We start from the raw sequence: 19,960 nt of genomic DNA on the forward strand, positions 1-19,960 counted from the left end.
ATATCACTAAAACTGTCAATGGTTAAGTGAATAGCAAATCTATGGGCATTTTATTTGTCAATGTTGGAAGAATTGGACCTAGGAATTTTAAAATTGATTAGATGTAAAGAAAATTAGAGCCTAATAATACACTTGAAGACAGACTGGTTTACAGAAGAGAGAGAAATTATGAAGGATCTGGAGAAATTAACATATATAAGATTCTGTATGTGTTCACTCTCACACTCGGCTTCATTTGATTAGAGCATGTTCACAACTTTACAATTGCTAGTGTTGGAAAATGGCTTCTGATTAGCTTGAGGAATAAGAACTAGTTTTTCTAAAATCTTTCTGGCCTACCCACATTTCAACCAAAGTGAAAACTCTACTCAGTACATTTGAAGATAAAAAAACACATGTATATTTAATATTGCAGGCATTTAAGATTTTACATGCTTATTGCTCAATCATGGTCCTAAAATGGGATTAATCTGAATGTATTCTTTCTCAGAACAGCCTGCTCTAATGTTAATCACCCCATTAGGCAATTCTCTACATTTCTGAATCATTTTCCTTTGGGTATGTTCCTGGTCATTGGAGGATATCTTGTTAAATTATTCACATTTGTACTTAGGCCAAATTAAATATATGAATGCCTTGGACACCAATTCATAATTATTTGAACCAGTTTTCTTCCCCACATTTTTAAAAAATTCCACCTTTGAAATGGAAAAAAGCTTTTTCATGAAGGAAAAATACATACCACATATTTATCATTTCCTTCCTCCTGTTTCAGAGGAAAAACTATTTTGTTTACTTTTTAGGTCTTACCTTTTTTCCTATGGTCTTAATCTCAATATCAGTTTATCTTTTCATTAAATGTTTAAGACATTTATTTTGTTCCAGCTACTTTTCCAGATCCTGAAAACATAAAGATAAACAAAATATAATACTTGCCCTTAAAGATCTCACAGTATAGAAGGAGATATGAACATATTTGAGATAACCTACCATAAAAGAGTCTAAACGTTTAGAAAGAATGTTGAGGAAAGCCTGGGGGGATCATACAGGACCTTTGAGTTGGTCTTGAAAAAAAGATTATCAAGTTGAAAAATGTGAAAAAAATAGTATCTCAGGCAGATGGATAAAAGAAAATACAAAGAGTATTTCAGGCAGTGGTCAGGGAAGGGTTAGCAGTAATGAAGTTAGAGAAGTAATATTTTCCCTATTGTAAGAAAAATTAGATTTTTTCCCTGATGAATAAAGGAAAACATCAAAATAAAAAAAATGTTTTAACAAAAATGCAGAATATAGCAAATTTACTTACTGTTTTACAATCTTTAATTTTACAATTAGATACTGTCTAAATAGGAATTTAAAACTAATTTAGTTACTGAAAATACAGAATTTATTTTTAACCACTGAAATTATCTGTAAGTTTATGTGGGATAACAAATAGTTTATCTTGCTAAATAAGAAGCACTATTTTATTAAAACCTTAATGTAATTATATCATTAAATAATACAATGGAATTCTGATGAAAATTTGTTTTCTAGGAGCACTGAATCAGAAAAACAAAACATTGGGAGAGGCCCACAGGCGGGTGGGAGAGGCCCACAGGCGGGTGGGAGAGGGTGGAGGCGGCTGGTCCTTGTCCAGTGGGAAGTGTACTGAGTCCGAGCGCTGCGCTCACCCCCACCTCTTCACTTCTATGAAGCGTGACCCGGCGGGTAAGGATGGCTCAGGGTTTCCTGGAGGCTGCATGTCCAGTGCAGTCTGCTGGGCTTAGGTGGGCATGGGGCCGAGAGTGTGCTCCCCAGCTGCTGCTTCTCTGGCTAGGAGCTGGTGACATCGGGAGAGGGGAGCAGCACAGGAGCAGAGGGTAGATGGGGGCAGGGAAGGAAGAGGGGGATTGGGCTGCATGGACGACAAGGCATTCACTAAGGAGCTGGACCAGTGGGTCAAGCAGCTGAATGAGTATAAACAGCTAAGCGAGAATGAAGTGTGGACGCTGTGCCAGAAGGCTAAGAAAATTTTAACATAAGACTCAAATGTGCAAGAGGTACATTGTCCTGTTACCATCTGTGGAATTGTTCATGGTGAATTCCATGATCTTATGGAACTCTTTAGAATTGGAGGAAAATCACCAGATACAAACCATCTGTTCATGGGCGACTATGTAGACAGAGGTTATTATTCAGTGGAGACTGTGACTCTTCTTGTAGCATTAAAGGGTGCGTTATCCAAAACCCATTTCAGTATTGAGAGGAAACCAAGAAAACCAACAAATTTCCCAAGTATATGGCTTTTATGATGAATGCCTACAGAAGTACGGACTTGCCAATATCTGGAAATATTTTACAGATCTATTTGATTATCTTCCACTTACAGCTTGTGATTGGCCAGATAGTCTGTCTCCGTGGTGGCCTCTCTCCATCCATAGATACACTGGTTCATATAAGAGCCCTCGATCCTTTACAAGAAGTTCCACATGAGGGCCCAGTGTGTGATTTGGTATGGTCAGATCCAGATGATCGTGATGGATGGGGTATTTCACTGCAGGGTGCTGCTGCATATTTGACAAAACATTTCTGAAACATTAATCATGCCAGTGGTTTCACACTGGTTTCTTGTGCTCAGCAGCTTGTAATTGAGGGGTATATAATTAGAGTCATGATTGGAATGTGGTACCATTTTCAGTGTGCCCAGTTACTGTTATTGTTGTGAGAACCAGGCTGCTATCATGGAATTAGATGACACTTTAAAATATTCCTTCCTTCAGTTTGACCCAGCACCTTGTCAGGGAGAGACTCATGTTATCCTGCACACCCCAGACAATTTCCTATAAATTCCTCCTGGGAGAAAACCTGCCTTTGTATGTGGAAGTATACTGGCTTTAAAAATATACACATGTGCGCGCACACACACACACACAAGAAGCAACAATAATCTATGTGTATCTGTAACAAATTGAGGATTGGACTCTGTCTTAGCATTATACTATGTCATGAACCAACATGTGCCATACTAGTGATGAGCATTTAGAGCAATGCTAAGTGCTGAGACTGAAATATAGTGCAGTTCTAGATGAGTCAGTCTTAACAGTTTGCCTGCTGTATTTGTAGTAGCCATTTTCCTCTGGACTGTTGAAGCAAAAACAAACAAACAAACAAAACCCAACCAACCAAATGAACAAACAAAAACCCTTCACTCCTTTTGCACTTATTTGGAAATTTAGTTATGGCATTTAATGGCATGCATTAATAGAGTTGGAATCTTATCTTTAAGAAAAATTCACAAGCTAACTTTCACTTAATCCATTATCCTTTATTTTATTAAAATGTATAATTAACTTAACTGAAGAAAAGATTCTTGTTGGAAGTATGTTGTCATAACATTTAAAGAGATTTCCTGACCCTGGCTGGCGTAGCTCAGTGGATGAGCGTGGCTACGAACCAAAAGTCGCAGGTTCGATTCCCAGCCAGGGTACATGCCTGGATTGCAGGCCATAACCCCCAGCAACCGCACATTGATGTTTCTCTCTCTCTTTCTCTCTCTCTCTCTCTCCTCCCTTCCCTCTCTAAAAATAAATAAATAAATCTTTAAAAAAAGATTAAAAAAAGAGATTTCCCTTCCTCCTAAATTACTGTTTTATGTTGATCTGCATATTTCTGTATATTTCATGACAGTGCTTGCATCCCTTTGACACATTGAGCAAATAAACTTTTTGTTTTAAACAAACAAAAAGAGAAAAACATCGAAGTAGGTTATGTCTGCATTTTTTGAGCAACTGTGAGGACTGTTTAGTTGGTATATAAAAAGAAACACATTTCACATTTGTTCAAATGTATGTTATAGTCTGTTTTGAAGTCAAAGTATTCATGTATATCCTCTTAAATAACAACAAAAACAAAACAAGTAGATTTATAGGTAAGCCAAAGCTTGCTCTGCACATTAGCAAGGGAAAATGCAATGTGAACCAAAGTATACAGTGCAAATATGGCTTTAGATAAGCCCTGGCTGCAAAAGGGGAGAAGAATGGGCATAAAAAGAACATGGTCAGAAAGGGAAATTTTGCTGCTGATTTGAAATGATACTGGGAAATATAAGACATATTCAACTTTTGTCTCTCTGTGAAATCCTGTAAGTGTTGCTGGTGAAAATGAGGCCCTTCCATAGAATCACAAGGAAAGCATTTTAGGGATCTACATATGGGAGGCTGGGACATGATAAGGTTTTTTTGTAGAAGCAAAATGAAAGAACTGCCCCTGGATTCCCAGTGTCTCATTCCTGTCTGTCCTGCTATCAAAGAGTTGAGCATTGGCTTCATTGGGCCCAGAAATAGGTCCACTTTCCAGACATTTTATGCCATTTATTCAGTTCATGTCTCTGTCCTGATCTGGCTAGCTTAATTTGTTTTCCCAGCTGCACTCTATAAGGCCCTGAGACCAGGGTCGCTTGGAGTCCACACAAGCAGGGCCGCAGGCTGCTGTCAAGGGTATTAGGGTTGCTATAGTGAGAGAAAGCATGAACAAACCCAGGAGCAAGTGTGTGTCACTGAGAGAGGGAAAGAGAGAGAGACTCTTTGTTAAGCCTGAGTTAAATTGTCTCTGGCTTGGGAAGGACGAGGCACCCTTTCAAACTAGCCAATCAATTTTCCAATCTTTTGTGGGCTGATGCTGGATCTATACCCTAACCAATTCATTTCCTAGATCTTCTTGGGTTCTTTGTCACTTACCATATCTGATCCTCTTCCAAGACTAGACTGGTAAGCCTCAATGGTTGCCATCTTGGCTTCTACTGTACATGCCTCAAAGTAGAAGCATCTAGTAGATGGTCTACTTTGACCATCTTTGCTTCTACTGGGCATGTGCCCAGCAGAGGAATGTCTCCTGCTGTTTTTATTCCTCCCCAAATAATGATCCCTCCTGTCAACTTCAGGTAATTAAGTCCTGAGGGTGGAGAATACCCTGGGAGAGTGTGTGAAGCTGTAACTTCATAGTGAAACAAATCAGCTCATTGTCCAGTTCAACTCCCTGGTTTATTATGCTTAAGGATGTCTGATTTCCTTTTCTTCCTTCACTTAATTAATATCTAGTTACCTATGCTAACATAAGGAAGGAAAAGTTAAAACTCTGAAGCAAAGGTATCTAAATCTCTAAGAAATTATTTCACTAGCTAAGTCAAAGGTAAGCTAAGATCTATTACAATGAGAAATAATACAGTAAAATTTTAACTCCAAGAATTGAGAAACTCTGGACTTCCAAAACTTGAGAATAAAACATTGTGTTTGAATGTATAGGAAACAGAAGAATTGGATTAGAATTCATAATTATACAGCTTAATAAACTATTGGATTAAGATCAACAATTGTTATAAATTTAATAAAGATGTTTTCAAATTTTACCCACGTATTTGTACTTTTTAAAATTTGCTCTTTTTAATAATTTAATATTTAAAATAAATTTTCATTTTATCTTTTGTTCTCAATTTTGTAATCCTCAAAATATTATTTATTCAATTCATTTTAACTATAATGTGCTAAAATATTTATCTCATATTTGAATTCTGGTGAGGTTGAACATTTTTTCAGTCATCATCTTAGGTAAGCTCTTAATTCATTCATGTCCTTTCTTCATCTATTTTGTTTTGTCATTTCTTTTTTTTTTATTTCAATCATTGTTCAAGTACAGTTTTCTCCCCCCTACTCCCATTCAGCCCATCCACCCAACCCTCCCCCCTTCCCCCCATTACCCCCCCCCCTAGTTTTTGTCCATGTGTCCTCCAAATTTGTTCCTGTAATCCCTACCCATTCCCCCCTGACATTCCCTCTTCTCTCCCCTCTGGCCACTGTGAGACTATCCCCTATTTCAGTGTCTTTGGTTATATTTTGCTAGTTTTTTGTTTGTTTTGTTTTGTTGTTTAGATTCCTGTTAAAGGTGATATCATGTGGTATTTGTCTTTCACTGCCTGGCTTGTTTCACTTAGCATAATGCTTTCCAGCTCCATCCATGCTGTTGCAAAGGGTATGAGCTCCTTCTTTCTTCTGCTGCATAGAATTCCATTGTGTAAATGTACCATAGTTTTTGATCCATTCATTTACTGATGGGCATCTAGGTTGCTTCCAGCACCTAGCTATTGTAAATTGTGCTGCTATGAACATCGGGGTGCAAAGGTTCTTTTGTATTGGTGTTTTAGTGTTCTTAGGATAGAGTCCCAGCAATGGAATTGCTGGGTCAAAAGGCAGATCCATTTTTAGTTTTCTGAGGAAGTTCCAAATTGCTTTCCATAGTGGTTGTACCAGTCTGCAGTCCCACCAACAGTGCACTAGGGACCCCCTCTCTCCACATCCTCTCCAACACTTGTTGTTTGTTGCTTTGTTATGATGGCCATTCTGACTGGTGTGAAGTGGTATCTCATTGTGGTTTTAATCTGCATCTCTCTGATGGCTAGCGATATTGAGCATCGCTTCATGTGTTTTTGGATTTTCTGTATGTCCTCCTTGGAGAAGTGTCTGTTCAAGTCCTTTGCCCATTTTTTAATTGGGTTACTTGTCTTCTTAGAGTGGAGTCGTATAAGTTCTTTATATATTTTGGAGATTAAACCCTTGTCTGAGGTATCATTAGTAAATATGTTTTCCCATACGGTTGGTTCTCTTTTTATTTTGATACTGTTTTCCTTAGCTGTGCAGAAGCTTTTAATTTTGATGTTTTGTCATTTCTACTGATTTGGATAACACATTTTTAAGAATGTGTTAGGAATGTGTTTGAGACTTTGCTATTTTTATTGCTGACATATAATACAGTATCTTCCCTTATCCTCAGTAGACCATTCCAAGACCCCTAATGGATGCCTGAAACTTGGATCTTGGATTGTACTGAGCCATATTCATACTGTTTTTTTCTATACATATCTTTTCACTTAAAGGAAGCACTTTAAAGCTTCTCTTTAGCATGTTTGAATTTTCAGCATCACAACTCTTGTGCTTTGTGCCATTATTTAGCAAAATAAGGTTTACTTGAACAAACACTGAGATACCATGACAGTCGATTTGATAACTGAGATAGCTACTATGTGATTAACAGGCAGGTAGTATATACAGGGTGAAAACATCAAATAATGGGATAATTCATGTTTTGGGCAAGTGGAGCAGGATGGGTCAAAATTTCATTACATCTCAGAATATTGTGTAATTTAAAACATATTAATTATTTATTTCTGGGATTTTCCATTTAATTTTTTGGACTATGGTTGACCAAGGTTAATTAAAACTGCAGAAATGAGACTTCTGGCCAATATGGAGGCATAGTAGAAACACTTTGCCTCCTTGCACAGCCAAAAGGACAACAACAAATTTAAAAAATAGTAACCAGAACTGCCAGAAAATTGAATTGTGTGGAAGTCTGACAACCGAGGACTTAAAGAAGAACACTCTACTAGACTGGTAGGAGTGGCAGAGATGGGCAAGGGGGTGAGAAGGACATGTGGCAAAGTGGCAGCTAGAGTACTGGGCAGTCCCACATTTACATTCAGATAAACCAAGAGGAACAACTGCAGAGTTAGACATACTTCGCAATGCAGGGTTCCATCCAGTGTGGGGAAATAAAGCCTCAAAACATCTGGCTGTAAAAACCAGTGGGTGTTGCTGCAGTGAGAGAAATTCCTGGCCTCACAGGAGAGTTCATTGGAGAGACCCCAGGGTCCTAGAGTGTACACAAACCCATCCACTCAGGAATCAACACCAGAAGGGCCCAATTTGCTTGTTGGTAGCAAGGGGAGTTACCTAAAGCTGGCCTAGAGCTGAGCAAGCAGTATTGTTCCCTCTCAGGCCACTCTCCCACATACAGCACAGCAACACAGCAAAGTAGTTGCCCCACCCTGGTGAAAACCTACGGCTCCACCCCTTACAACATAACAGGTACACCAAGACAAAAAATATGGCTCAAAAGAAAGAACAGATCAAAGCTCCAAAAATAGAACTAAGTGTTAAACAGAAAGACAACCTATCAGATGCAGAGTTCAAAACACTGGTAATCAGGATATTACAGGATATTAATAATTTAATATCCTGAATTAAATTATTCAGAAATGGTTGAGTATGGTCACAAAATAGAAGAAGACGTGAAGGCTATGCAAGGTGAAATAAAGGAAATATACAGGGAACCAACAATGAAGGAAAGGAAACCAGAACTCAAATCAATGATTTGGGACAAAAGGAAGAAATAAACATCTAACTGAAACAGAATCAAGAAAGAAGAATTTTTAAAAAATGAGGATCAGAAACCTCCAGGACAACTTTAAATGTTCTAACATCTGAATCATACTGGTGCCAGAAGCAGAAGAGGAAAAGAAAGAAATTGAAAACTTATTTGAACAAATAATGAAGGAGAACTTCCTCAATCTGACAAAGGAAATAGACATGCAAGTCCAGGACACTCAGAGAGTCCCAAAGAAGTTATATTGAAGAAGAAACACACCAAGGCACATCAAAATTAAATTACCCAAGATTAAAGATAAGGAGAGAATCTTAAAAGCAGCAACAGAAAAGAAGATAGTTATCTACAAAGGAGTTCCTATAAGACCAGCAGCTGATTTCTCTAGAGGAAACTTACAGGCAAGAAGGGGCTGGAAAGAAGTATTCAAAGTCATGAAAGGCAAGGACCTACATCCAGGATTACTCTATCCAGCAAAGCTATCATTGAGAATGGAAGGGCAGATAAATTTCTTCCCAGAGAAGGTCAAGTTCAAGGAGTTTATCATTACCAAGCCCTTATTATATAAAATGTTAAAGGGACTTATCTAAGAAAAAAAGATAAAAAACTATGAACAATAAAATGACAACAAACTCACAACTATCAACAACTGAACCTAAACACACACACACACACACACACACACACAAGAACTAAGCAAATGACTATAACAGGAACAGAATCACAGAAATGGAGGTCACTTGGAGGGTTATCAGGAGGGAGTCAGAGGGGGTAAATGGGAGAAAAGGTACAGGGAATAAGAAGCATAATTAGTAGGCACAAAATAGACAGGGAGAGGTTAAGGTTAGTAAGGTAAGGGAAATGAGGAAGCCAAAGAACTTACATGTACGACTCATCGATATGAACTAAGTAGTGGGGAATGCTGGACAGTGGGGAGGTGCAGGGTGGAGGAAAAAATTGGACAACTATAATAGCATAATCAATAAAATATACTTAAAACAAGAAAATTCATAGCAATAAAGGCATACCTCAGAAACAAGCAAAATCTCCAATTAGCAATCTAACCTTACATATGAAGGAACTAGAAAAAGAACAACAAACAGAACCCAAAGTAAGTAGAAGGAAAGAAATAATATCGGAGTACAAATGGTACAGAGTCTAAAACACAATATAAGATATTAATGAACAACGAAGGGGTGCCCAGAACAAAAGATAGATACTAAAGAGTAGGTTTTTTTTAAAGATAACAAAATAATAACCTTTAACAAGGCTCATCAAAAAAAGAGAAAGGACCCGATAAATAAAATAAAAAATGAAAGTGACAATTGACAGAAATTGTCACAGAAATAAAAGGATTATAAGAAAACTGAACAATCATTATATATGCCAACAAATAGGACAATCTGGAACAAATGAATACATTCTTAGAAACATACCATCTTTTAAGACTGAATCAAGAAGAATCAAAACATCTGAATTGACCAATTACAAATAATAAAATTGAAGCAGTAATTAAGACACTCCCAAGTAACAAAAGTCCTGGACTGGATGGCTTCACAGGTGAAAAAGTACACCTATCCTTCTCATACTTTTCCCTCAATTTTTATTCCATAAAAATCAAGGGGAGGGAAAATTCTCAAGCTCATTTTACAAGGCCAGCATTGTCTTGACTCCAAAACCAGATGAAACATTACAAAGAATGAAAATTATGAGCTAATATCTCTGTTGAATATAGATGCAAAACTCCTGAAGAGAATATTAGCAACTAAATCCAGCAGTACAGTGAAAAGATCATATACCATGATCAACTGGGATTTACTTCAGAGAAGCAGGCTTTAATATGTGCAAATCAATAAATGTGATACACAACATAAAATAAAAATAAGAATCAGATGATCATACCAATAGATGCAGAAAAAGCCATTTATGATAAAAACTCAGCAAAGTGGGAATAGAGCAAATTTACATCAAAATAATATAACAACCCATAGCTAACATCATACTCAAGAGAAAAATAAAATCAATTTTTTAAAGATCAGAAACAAGAGATATCCATTTTCACCACTTTTGTTTAACATAGTACTGGAAATCCTAGTCACAATAATCAGAGAATAATAAAAAGACATAAAAGGCATCCCAATTTTAAAGGGAAAAGGAAAGGTGTCATTTTTTGTAGATGGCATGATATGTATATAGAGAACCCTAAAGACTCCACCAAAAAATGTCTACAACTGATTTATAAATTAGTAATGTAGCAGAACACAAAATAAATATTCAGAAGTTGGTGGGAATTTTATAACCAATAATGAACTGTCAGAGAAATTGAGAAAACAATGCCATAAAATTATAAAATAAATACTTAGGAATAAATTTAACCAAGGAGGTAAAATTCAGAAAATTTTAAGACACTGATGAAACAAATTGAAAATGATACAATAAGTGGAACCGTATATTGACCTCATGGATATCAAGAACTATAATCACTAAAATTTCCTTACTACCTAAAGCAATTTATAGATTCAGCACAATTACAGATACATATACAATTACAAAAACAATTACAAATACAAATACAATACAAGCCAATGGCATGTTTCACAGCACTAAAACAAATTCCAAAAAATTTATATAGAATGACAACATACACTGAATAGCCACAAGAAAACCTTGAGAAAGAAGAACAATTTTGGAGAGGTGTCGTGCTAGCTGATGTTAAACTATACTACAAGGCCGTTATAGTAAGTAAAAACAGAAGAGAGGGTACTGGGATTTGATCTTATTTAGAAAAAATAGACACATAGACCAATGGAACAATATAGAGAGCCCAGAAATAAACTTATGCTTATATTGTAATTAATATATGACAAAGGAGGCAAGAACATACAATGAGTATGTTGTGTTATTAAAAGTATTGGGAAAATCATTCAGATATATATAAAATACAGGGCCCAGCACAAATAAGTCCCCCTTTTTTGTTACAAAATCTCTTATTACAAAATTATAAGAATATAATTGTGTAACAATTGTACCCATATTACCCTACCAATGACACTAAAGCAGACGTTACTTCTGCCAGACCCTGTATAAAGGTGAACCACCTTCTTACATCATATACAAGAAAAAAGTCAAAATAGATTAAAGACTTAAATGTAAGGCTTGACACCAGAAAACTCCTAGAAGAAAACATAGTAAAATCTCTGACATTTCTTTTAGCAATATTTTTTAGGATCTGTCTTCTAGAACCAGGGAAGCAAAAAAAAAAAAGGAAGAAGAAGAATGGAACTAAACCAAACTGAAAAATGTTTTACACAGCAAAGGAAACTATCTTACAAATGACAGCCTACTGAATGAGGGAAGATATTCAAGAATGATACATCTTGTAAAGGGTTAATATGCAAAATTTACAAAAAACTTATAAAATTCAACACCAAATAATAATCCAATTAAAATGTTGGCAGAGGAACTGAATTAAAAGTGATATACCAATGGCCACTAGAAATATGCAAAGATGCTCAATGCCACTAATAATCATACAAATGCACACTAAAATCAAAATGAGTTACTACTCACACTTCTGACAATGGCTATCACTTACAAATCAACAAACAATATGTTAGCAACAAGTGGAGAAAAGGGAACTTTCATGCACTGTTGGTGAAATGCAAACTGGTAAAGTCACTATTGAAAAGTGTATAGAGGTTCCTCAAAAAATTAAAAATGGAACTATTGTAGGACCCAGTGATTCCACTGGTTGGCATGTCCAGATAGTATCTAGCCATGATATAAAATGGAGATTTACTGAAGAAGATACAAGACCCAACAAACATTGTACACAGGACAATGATGCCTTCAAAGTGGGCACCTTGGGACCTCACAGTTGTCCTAATCACCATCAGCTGCCCTGTCATATTTTCTTGAATCTCATCGAAGGTCTGATACCTCTTCCCATTCAAAGGTGATTTTAGATTCGGGGAAAGCTAAAGGTTGCAGGGCACCAAATCTAGGCTATAGGGGGGCTGAGTCACCTGGGTGATTAGATGTTTTGCCAAAAACTCTGCATGAGACATGATGCATGAGCAGGCACATTGTGGTGATAAAGCTGTCAATCACCAGTTGCTCATAGCTGAGGCCTTCTGAATCATTGAAATAGTTTCTGCAGAAAAATGTCCAAGCTTAACGCAAAATTTTATGCAGATTCAGTGCTCTACTCAGTAATTTTGAATGTGATGGCCACTCAGTACATATGCTCACTCAACAATGTTTACCACCCCCACCAACTAGGTCAATGACATTGTCATTGTTCACGCATGCTCATTCCAGTCCACTCTGTTTGGCTGCCAGGTTACAGTGATGTCTCACAAACTGTTCTTGTTATATTAACAATTGTTGAACTTTTTCCAGACAAACCTCATTTTATATACGTGTGTGTATGTATATGTATATATATACAATATTTCTCTTTCACTGACTGGCTTATATCACTTAGCATAATAATAATAACAATAATAATATATATGTATATATACATATATAATGAAATATTGCTCAGCCATAAAAATATTGAAATCTTACCATTCGCAACAGTATGGATGGGCCTAGGAATGAGTCAGGCAGAGAAAGACAAATATCATATAATTTCACTTTTATGTGGAATCTAATAAACTAACAACAAAATAGAAACAGACTCAGCAATATTGAGAAGAGACGGATGGCTGCCAAAGGGGTGGGAGGTTGGGGGGCTGAAAGAAAAAGAAGAAAGGATTAAGAAGTACAAATTGGTAGTTAAAAATAGTCATAGCAATGTAAAATATAGCATAGGGATTATAATGAATAATACTGTAATAACTACATAGGGTGCCAGGTAGGTATTTGAAATATCAAAGGAATCACTTTGTAAGTATATGATTGCCTAACTGCTATTTTGTAAACTTGAAACTAATACAAAATAATATTAAATGTTATCTGTAATTGAAAAATAAAATTAAAAAATGTACATATTATACCACCTGTTAAGAATTCAGCCACAGTGGCAATTCTACCTCAATATATAGTATCAAGAAAGTCCCATTTTCTTATCTAAGAAATTTCTACCTGTAGATGGGTGGATATAATGCTGTGGTACATTCTGGTACCACAGCATTATATCTGGTACATTCACACCATGGAATACTACATGGCTATAAAAGAGAAGGAACTCTTACCTTTTGCAACAGTGTGGATGGACCTGGAGATTATTATGCTAAGTGAAATAAGGCAGTCAGTGAAAGACAAACACCATAGGATGTCACTTAAAGGTGAAATCTAATGAACAAAATAAACTGATCAATAAAACAGAAGTAGAAGCCCAGATAGTTGGAATGGACTGATAGCTGTCAGAGAGGAGGGTGAGGGGGAACTGGATAAAACAGTGTTCAGGGACCAGCCAAAGAACATATATGCATGGCCCGTGGACATGGACAACCATATGGTACCAGCCTGGGGAGGGTGGTGCAGAGTCTGGGTGGAGGTGGGCAAAGGGGGAAAAAGTGGGAACAACTGTAATAGCGTAAACAATAAAAAATAAAAAATAAATAAATAAATCCATCATACAATGGGAAGAAAAAGTCTTTTTAATTTTTTTCACATATAAGCTATTCAACTTTTTAATTTGCTGGGTACCTTCCTGAGTAAGGTAGTGGTGATTCATTTCCATATTCTCAAAAGGCATCATTTTAATATTTTCCCCTATAATATATATTTCCTTTAGAGTAAATATTTCCAGGTGTCTTTTGGTGTCTTGAACCAAGTGCCAAGGATTCTTGTTAATAATGCATCACTGAGCCCTGGCTGGTATGGCTCAGTGGATTGAATGCCGACCTGTGAACAAGCGGCTCACTGTTCAATTCCCAGTCAGGGCACATGCCTGGGTTGCAGGCCAGGTCCCCAGTGAGGGGCGCATGAGATGCAACTGCACAATGATGTTTCTCTCCCTCTCTCCCTCCCTTCTCCTCTCTCTAACAATAAATAAATAAAATCTTTTTTAAAAACCAATGCATTGCTGAAAAAACTTACCCAGTATGTAAAGGACTAATATAACTTGAAATACATCTATTTGACAAACAAGGTTTCAATATCTTTAAGCACTTTCTGTGCAGCAGGGGATTATAGTCATTACTTGAAAGTCTGACCTGATAATGGGATCCAGTTTTGTTGGAGTCTGGCATACAACCTAGAGATAAAATTGGACAGGGCTGTGTAACTTTTTGGAATGAATACCAGAGTAGGGAAAATAATAGTCTAAATTTTATGAAATAATGTCAGTATTTTGTATGTGTCTAGGGAGATTAACCTTGCTTTATGTTAGTCATTGTTCTGCAAACAACTTATGAAATTGACTTAATAGTTTTTATGCTGACCTTCACCTCTTTAAGGGGTATGTGTGTGTGTGTGTGTGTTTAAACCAGAACCTAATTCTATCTTCTATGGGCTTTTAAAGTTGTCTCCATAGCAATGACCAATGAGAGGAAATGATTACACAGGTTTCTGGCTAACTATATATATACATATATATAATTTGATTATTATTATATATAACTCTATATATTATATATTATTTTATTGTTATATATTATATTACTTTTTAATTATTATTATTTTATATGTATAGTATTTTATATAGTTCTGTTTGTACTCTATATACCATTACTGGCTGCCTCCATGGCAACAGCCTATGAGTACATACATCACTCCATTTTTTGGTATGCTCTTCTGTGTGTGCCCTCATGCACTTGGTGGTATCATAAGCATCTAAGAGCCATACTTTACAGTCAGTTGCTTTTGTACCCTGGGGACCTCCTTTTCCTTCCATACCTTCAGTATAGTACTGATCACAATTGTCTTTTTATAATCATATGATTCAAATTCCAAATAATTTGGTTAAAACAAAGTTATGAACCACAGGATACAATGAACCCATACTAATATTATTCATTTTTTCAAATTATTTTAGAGAAAATTTTTACTTGCTTTCCCTGTAATGAACAGCAGAAAATACAAAATTTACTCATTAGGTACTCTGGGCCCTGGGTGCTCATATATACAAATCTCTTATCAATTGTCTATGAATAAAGACTTCTTGTAAATAAGAACAGTGCTACCCATTCAAGGTGTGAAACATTTTTGAAGCTGTCTTAACTCTAAGCATGGATTAAAAGAATACAAAAAGGTGAGAATGAAATAATTTAAATTCTAAAATATTATGTTTAAAAATTTTTTAAAGGAGGCAAAAAATAAAGAGAATGAAAAAGTTGATTAATAGCTCAGAAACATAAAGGTGTTATATACATTTAAAGTATCAATAAAAGATTAAACTAAAGAGAAGACTACTTTGTATTTAGATGTCTTAATTATTTTGCATATTTTTAACTTTTAGATTTTCTTGAGCTATTTTGATTACAATCCATGCATACAATAATACTGCACTTGTAATTTCTATTTCAAACCTGAAAAGCATTATTTAATTCAAAGCAGTTGGAACTTTGGAAACATAATTTAGATTATTTGAATGTGAGTACATCCAGTTATTTTCATCCTTTTTAAAAAAATTAACAACAGCCCTGGCTGGCATAGCTCAGTGGACTGAGCGCGGGCTGCGAACCAAAGTGTCGCAGGTTCGATTCCCAGTCAGGGCACATGCCTGGGTTGCAGGCCATAACCCCCAGCAACCGCACATCGATGTTTCTCTCTCTTTCTCCCTCCCTTCCCTCTATAAAAATAAATAAATAAATCTTTAAAAAAAATTAACAACAAATATTATAATTGCATGTAATATAGTTCAAACTGGTGATCAAATGGCAATAAGACTCCTTAGAAAGAAATGTTCCAAAGGCAATGTTCTCCTGAGGGATGGGGAATTGTCACCCATTGTAAAGAAAATCAGATACTTTCTCTTTACTGATTAGGCCTTCATGAATGTTTTTTTTTCAAATTTTTTAAAAAATGTTTTAATTGTTGTTCAAGTGCTGTTGTCTCCATTTCCCTTTGCCACTCTCCCCCACCCCACCAACCCCCACCTCCCACCCTCAATCGACAGTCCTTCTTGAATGAAGTGTTGTCATTGTCTCTTTCTCTTAGGCAAGAGATGTGGGCTCAAGATCAAGTATACAAGGGAAGATTAAAGAATCACATTCAACAATAAGTGTTGAAGAACAAGAGTCCAGTGTGCTTACGATTACCACTTAGAAGTCAGAACCACAGATCAGGAACATAGTCAAAAGAGCATCATAAGATTACTTAAACTTTGTCATTTCCCCATGGATTTTTATTTTGTCAAAAAGCAAGAAAGCTTGAAGCTGTAGAGACTATGCACCTTTGCTAAAGTCATAGTATTAATCACCCAAAATTACTCTTAAGCAATACTTGGGAATCCAGACTGTATGAACAATTTTCTACAGTTATTTATTTATTTACTTACTTATTTATATTGTTGTTCAAGTATAGTGGTCTCTGTTTTCCTGCTACTGCTGTCCACTGCCCCACCTACCCCCAACCTGCCACCCTTAATCCTAAATCCCTTTGGCTTTGTCCATGGGCCCTTTATACATGTTCTTGACAACCCTTCCCTTTCTTTCCCCTGTTATACCTCTCCCCTTCTCTCTGGTTACTGTCAGTTTTTTTTTTTTTTATTTCAATGTCTCTGGTTATATTTTGCTTGCTTGTTTGTTCTGTTGATTAGATCCCACTTATAGAAGAGATTTAAAATTCATAGTTCTGTTTCAGCAATTCCTTACATTTCTTCCATTTTTTCCTCTAATTTTATTTACCTCTTATGCAGTATCAAATTACCAGCAATGGAATGTTTCCAGTTGTTCACTGGTTCTCTGTTTGCCAAGTGTCATTTCAATGTAATTGTCCAATACCAGCTTTTCTTTCCCACCCTGTCTTATCTGTAAGTATTAGGTTCTATATCACTTTTGTATGATATTAATTTATTAGATAAGAGTGATTTGTCTAGTGTTAAAAAGTATTATTTTCTTACTGTACAATTTTTAAAATGTAACTATTTTTCCCATTTGTTTCCTTAAACTATGGTTGAATCTAAAGGTATTCAAGACTAGAAATCTTTTAAGTTTATGCCCTTGGCACAGTTATGCAACAAGTGGAAAATCATTTCCAGCACTAAAATTCACTTGGTTGAAATTCACTTCCTTTCTTGGTTTCTCTCATTTTCACACCAATAATTCAATCTCATTGATCAATTTATTTTTAATTATAATTTTTGTTGACTTTATTATTATGGCACTATCATTATTTATTAATAAATCTTTATGTTTCTTTATTTATAAGCTGACTTGTCCTCCAAAGGATTGTGACAATGAAGACAGCCCTTCTGCAACTTCATTTCTTACCTTCCAATGAAAACCCCAAGAAAACCACACTGTAAGAGCTCTTAAAATGCCACATAAGTTAATTTGATCCTTTCACTATTAATGGTCAAGTTTATTGAGGGCTTACTATGTGTTAGGCAATCTCCTAAGCACTTTATATGCATTTGCTCAATTTATCCAACACTGCAAAGCAAGTACTTATTATCTTAACTTTATAAATGAGGAAATGAAGGCATGAAGAAGTTAGGTAACTTGTTCACAGCTGCACAGTTAATGAGAGGAAGAACTAGGGTTTGAATCTGGACAATCTGGCTCTCAGTTAACTATTATTTTACAGTTCCTGTAATCTTCAAGGAATTTTACCTTCCTCCATTGGGACACTCAGGTTAAAATGCCCCTTAATATGCTACCTTAATATGCTAAATGGACAGTGAAATTTTTAAATATTAGCATTAATTAAACTACAAATATTGAGGTTCGAATCATAAAGGCTGTAAGAGAAACCAGTGTGTATCCCCCACATAAGCTCTGTTGTTCCTAGATCTTTTGGATACTGTTTTCATAGAAACCATTGCCTGTGGGAGTGACTTAACTACTTTTATTTAAGTAGGATGCTTGTGTTCTTTTAAAGTATTGTTACTAATAAGTAAAAGGTGAAATACCTGAGAAAGCATGAGTGAGAACAGTGTAAATTGGTGATGAAAATTTTTTTTATGATTTTTTACACTATTTTTATTGTATTTTTTCTGTTACCATTTACCCACCCATACAATCTCCTCCTATAATCACCACACTGTTGTCCATGTCCATGAATTCTGTCTCTTTTTTCTTTTTTTCTTTTTTGCTCAGTCCCTCAACCCCACAACCCACCACACAACTTTCAGTTTGTTCTCTATCTATGAATCTATTTCTATTCTGTTAGTTGAATTTGTTTGTTAAATTTCACATATGAGTGAAATCATATGGTACTTGTCTTTCTCTCACTGGTTTATTTCACTTAGCATAATACTCTCCAAACCATCTATTCTGTCACAAAGGGGGAAATTTTCTTTTCTTTTTTTTCTTTTTTATAGACAAGTAGTATTCCACTGTGTAAACGTACCACAGGTGTTTTATCTACTCATATACTAATGATACTTGGGCTGCTACCAAATCTTGGCCATTGTAAATAACATTGCAGTGAACAAAGAAGTGCATATATTCTTTCAAATTAGTGTTTCAGGTTTCTTGGATATATTCCCAGAAGTGGAACGACTGGGTCATAAGGCAGTTCCACCTTTAAGTTTTTGAGGTAACTTCAAGCTGCTTTTCAGAGTGGCTGCACCAATTTGCATTCTTACAAACAGTACCAAAGGGTTCTCCTTTCTCTACATCCCCACCAACACTTATTGTTTGTTGATTTATTGATGAGAGCCAGTTTGACAGGTGTAAGATGAGATATCACATTGTGGTTTAAATTTACATTTCTCAGATGATTAGTGATGTTGAGCATCTTTTCATATGTCTGTTGGCCTCTCTATGTCCTCTTTGGAGAAGTATGTATTTAGGTAGTTTGCCCATTTTTTAAATTGGATTGTTTGGGTTTTTTTCTTTATTCCCTCTCTATGAACAAAGTATATATTTATATTTTTTGTACTTTCTTCAGTTTCTTTCTTCAGTGTCATAATTTTCCAAGTGTAGGTCTTTTACATTATTGGTTAAATTTATTCCTAGGTATGTTATTCTCTTTGAAGCAATTGTGATAGTAATGTTGTTTTAATTTAATTTAATTTAATTATTTTTTAGAGAGAGAGGGAAGGGAGAGAGGAAAGGGAGAGAAACATCAATGTGTGGTTTCTTCTTGCACCCCCCCCCCACTGGGGGCCTGGCCCACAACCCAGGCATGTGCCCTGACTGGGAATCAAACCAGCAACTTTTTGGTTTGCAGGCGCACACTCAATCCATTGAGCTACATTAGCCAGGGCTGTGATTGTGTTTTTAATTTCCCTATCTGATAGTTCATTTTTGGCATATAAAATGCCTTTGATTTCTGAATGTTAATTTTTTATCTTGCTACTTTACTGATTCATTTTTAGTTCTAGGAATTTTTCAATGGAATCTTTAGAGTTCTCTCTCTATAATATCATGTCATCTGCAAATAATGACAGTGTTACTTCTTCCTTTCCAATTTGGATGCCTTTTATTTCCTCTTCTCGTTTGATTTCTGTGACTATGGCTTCCAGTACTATGTTGAATAAGAGTTGTGAAAGAGGATATCCCTGTCATTTTCCCGACTAAACAACACTTGTAGCACTTGCAGTTTTTTGCCATTGAGTATTGGTTGTGGATTTCCCATATCGGTTGCCCATATTGGTTGCAGATTTGTCATATATGGCCTTTATTATGTTGAGGTTTGTTCCCTC

General features: G+C 35.8%; 1 pseudogene; it reads left to right on the forward strand.

Moving 5' to 3' along the window:
* Positions 1-1,901: 1,901 nt before the first annotated feature.
* On the forward strand, positions 1,902-3,128 carry LOC114507937 (annotated as a pseudogene).
* Positions 3,129-19,960: the final 16,832 nt, after the last annotated feature.

Source organism: Phyllostomus discolor, chromosome 10, assembly GCF_004126475.2.
Source record: "Phyllostomus discolor isolate MPI-MPIP mPhyDis1 chromosome 10, mPhyDis1.pri.v3, whole genome shotgun sequence".
In the NCBI taxonomy this organism is placed as follows: Eukaryota; Metazoa; Chordata; class Mammalia; order Chiroptera; family Phyllostomidae; genus Phyllostomus; species Phyllostomus discolor.